The following is a 4,347-nucleotide window of genomic DNA, read 5'->3' as shown; positions in this document are numbered from 1 at the left end:
CTCCGCCCATCCACCATCATCCCACTTGGGTGCGGCAAAAGGGTAAATCTGCAGCTGCTCATTGGCCAGTCCGAGGCACGTGATAGCGCCGAGGGCGGTGATTGGCTGGTTGGCTCTGGGGCCCGCCCCCACAGAAAGGGGCTTTGGGTTTATTGCTAAAATCTAATGCCATGAAGCTTAGCAGAGGCTGGTGCTGGTCACATATAGAGGGTATTCATAGGTTATAATATAGACAGTCTACCTGTCCTATTGATGATGACGACGAACCATCACTTTGCCAGCTTCCATTAAAAATTAAGGATCAAGTGGGCACTATCATAAAATTGCTACGGCCACACAACAATTTCTTTTTAAATGTATTTAATGCCAATTTCCTTAAGTCATCAATACAATGCTCAGAAGAAAAAAATATAATTTCATAAAGCCTAGAGTGATTTCACTGAATTGCTTGATTTGCCTAACCAACATCACACAACCAAAGAGAGATCTGTTTCCAATCAAATAAACAATTAACACACATTTGAAGCTAAAAGAAACATCAAGTCAAGTCAATTTCATATATAAAATGCCACTTCATAACAGAGGTTACCTGATGGCACTTTTCAAATAGAGCGGGTCTAGACCTTGTCATCATGATTATATTTACAGAGACCCAACAGCTTCCACCAAGAGTGAGCAGAAATGGCAACAGTCTTTGGTATTTTTGTTTGATATTGAGGAGATTGGCAGATCCTGGTTCATGGTGTGTTATTACAGATCTATAAAGCTGTCCTATTGAATGGACGATGCACAGAGACACTGTTACATCACTGCCACCCTTAATCTACGTCATCAAAATACCACTGACACATAACAATTTAAACCATACAATGAAAATACAATAGGCTAATACTTTTGTTCAGAGGAATCATATTTATTTGTAATGTTAGCTTTGATGCATAATTTTGCATATTATTATTATTATTATGCATAATAATGCATAATATAGTTTACAAATTCATTGCCCAGGCCTTCATCTCCCTATTTCTGTGCAAACAGGATCAGACATTTATTTGTGCAGCTTTAGAAATAGAATAAAATAAAATAAGATGAAATACTACTTGTAATTTGCAGCCAAGGTCTTTACAGTTGTGCTGGTACTCAACACAGCACAAGTCCTCATGTTGACCCAGGTAGTCGGGAAGGCTATTTTTAAAACCAACCTGGTTGCACTTGAGGTCAGTTACATCACACTGATAGTAGGCTAAGTTCACAGACATTGAACTGCACTCACTGTATGAATATTGTGCACAACTGTAAATAAATAATTAAATAAAAGTCCACCCACCACCCACCAGGTGGCGCTGTTACTTTAGAGGTTGAAGAAGGGAGGCGGGATTTCCGGTGAAAGCATTACCCACTCTCATTCCTAGCACATTCTCAGGGGTATAATTTCTGCTCTGGCTATATTTTTATGTGTATATATTTTTCTCTTAACTTGGTAGCATAAAGTTCTTGTGTTAAATCTGGTCTGGAGTCTGCTCACATCGTCACTGAATGTGCAATTTTCCTAATTTGAAAAACTTAAATACAATTTCTATCCACCCTATGTATCCACCTCACAAGTATAACATCTTGATGGCCCTTAATCCATTCATTACGTAGCTGCAGCAGAAACTGCGCAAATTGACTCAGACAGGATTTCATCAAACGTAATGATGACATGTTGCTCATTTGCCACTAGATGGTGCTGCTCTGACACACTATACTTGCAGACCTCTGACGTTATAGATTGTTTCCTGAAGCCATTTGAAGATATGGAATAACCCAACTGAACAACTTTATACATTGTGATGCCAAATAATTAGATGCAAATAAAGCTAATGCATAAATCCTGCAGCAAATCATACCTACAAAAAGGTCAGTTTTGCAGTTTTCATTGTAATGGGCTCTTTGCACAGCTCCACTACTTCCTGAACTTAATGCTGCTCCTTTATTTCCTGTTTTACATTATTGGACAAACTGATTAATCCAGGTGTGTCTGGGTAGTCACAATGGTCAGACACAAGAGCCCATTACTGGTGTTATTAGTTTCTTCACGCCTTATATGAGTGAGGATAGGCAACTGAATGCAACAGAACCACGAGCTGCAGCCTCCAGGATGACTGTACAGAGTGTACAGTTTCAACACACTCTGAATATTATGACCTTCATGAAAGCAGGATTTATTGCAGGGTTGTTGCATTAGGCTGAGTTAGGTAATAATTAAGCTTGAGTATAAAGAAATATGTCATGCATTTAGTCAGTACAGAAAGGAAGGGCCGGAAACTTCAAAGAGTGGAGAAGAGGTCAGCCGCAGGTTATGACAGGGACAAAAAGCACAAAAAAACTCTTGTCTTTTTCCATTTTTGTATGGTTGTGAACATATCTGGTGTGAATGAGGCAGGATGTCCTAGTCCCTCTGTCCCTCAGGAACTATTTCCATTCAGTGGGATTTAAGCCAGCTGCTCAACAACAGTCTTAACAGGTGTCTGAAAAAAAACACACATTCAATGCTCTGTTGCACTTAATTAAGATATGTGTATGTTAAATTTTAACTTCTTCATTTTACAGTGAAGATGATGGATGGCTGGTCCCTCACAGGTCAACATTGGTGCTCATTTCAGTGTATGACCACAGTACCAGTATAGTCTATCTGATCCTCTGTAGCTGTCAGGCCATGATCCTTCAGGACTACAGTATCCTGAGAGTTATTTTTTCAGCCATAAAAGTTGCTTTGTAGATGGAAAACGTAAACTCTGCCAACACTTGTACTAATAAAAGTTGAATATGGAGTATTTAACAGTGAAATACTCACTGCATATACTTTTATTGTGAGTATACCACTGGCCCTGACCTCTGACTCTTACGGTGTTAATCCCGTCCCGTACCAGTCGACACACACATGCACTCTCCCCTTGACTGATCTCAGACCAGTGCTGGCCCTTTCAGTGTTGTGAATAATTGTGGCCTGCCTTGTAGCATGGATACACCAGCTAGAGACTCTAAATATATCCAACTGGTGTGTCTGAAGAGCTCAGGCATGGAGATCATATACTTACAGTTGAAATCTACACCTTAGGCTATTACTTTCTCATCCATTGTGTGTGTGCTTCTGACTCTGTCCATGTTACATTTACATTTTGGGGCATTTATCTGATATTCTTATCCAGAGCAACATTAAAATAAGGTTCATGGTGAAGAGTCTCTGTGTTTGCATGTCTCTTTTTTTTTAACATCCACTATGTATGAATAAAAATATCATTCCCATGCCAAGCAGTAATAAATTAACTGCTAACAAGTACATGTACAACTTGTGTGTCCATGAAAGAGAGATAGAAATACCGACAGGCTCACTGATGAGACAAGAAAAGCCTATAAGGACAGAAACGTTTAGAATATAGAAACCAGAGAGGTAAATAAAATGTCTTCAGAAATACAGATCTGGCTAAGTGGCAACAAATCATTTGAGCTCTGGTATTATGTTTGGGTTTCAGCACACATTCCTCGGTCACCTGTTTTCTCTTAGCAGCACATGTCACAGAGTGAGTGAAGATAAACCCAGCTGCTTTTCGTATTCATTTCAGGCAGCACTTACCGTCCCCTTTTAACTGCAGCCAGCCTTCAACTCTAAGCTCTCAAATCACCAGGGGCTGATATGAATATAAACAATTTGTAGTATAGATGATGATGCTGTGGAGCATCGGCATAATTAAGGATCCGGCCTAATTCCTTGGTGTGTACGTAAAGAGGACATTATGGGCTTATTTGAGCTAAATTGAGCAGGTAAATTTCTCTACATTTGTTACTCAGTAAGCCCACAAAGCAGCCACTGAGGTAGACAGCGACGTTGTTCTGTCTTACACCAGCAGCAATCTGTCTTTCACTCAAAGATGGTATTGTATTCAGCCTGCAGTGCCATGGAAAGCCCCACTCCCTCCTCCTCCGCCCTGCACAATGAGACAAGGGTCAGCCTGTCTTTCCTCCACTATGTTTTTGATTCACTTCTCCTTTAGGAAAATGTTGTACAACCTTTGACCTCCAGCCATGACCTTTTAAACCCACTAGCTCCACCTACAGAGCCTCCCTTCAGCCAGAGTTTTAAGGTAACTTAGTCCTCACCAGGGCTGTGGCTAGCTAACACAGAGGACACAGAGGGCATGTCCTCTGTCATATCCCTGGAAGTCTGTAGGGTTCATTGACATGAAAACAAGTTCACATTTTGGGATTATACACATATTGAACTTAATGGCCTGTTTGAGCCTCATTTAAATATTATTCAGGTAAAACTCTCATCAAATCTCGCAATAAACGACCATCAGATTCAAA

Source organism: Trachurus trachurus (assembly GCF_905171665.1).
Source record: "Trachurus trachurus genome assembly, chromosome: 12".
NCBI lineage: Eukaryota > Metazoa > Chordata > Actinopteri > Carangiformes > Carangidae > Trachurus > Trachurus trachurus.
The sequence above is the reverse complement of the archived record's forward strand: the minus strand, read 5'-3'. Positions refer to the sequence as shown.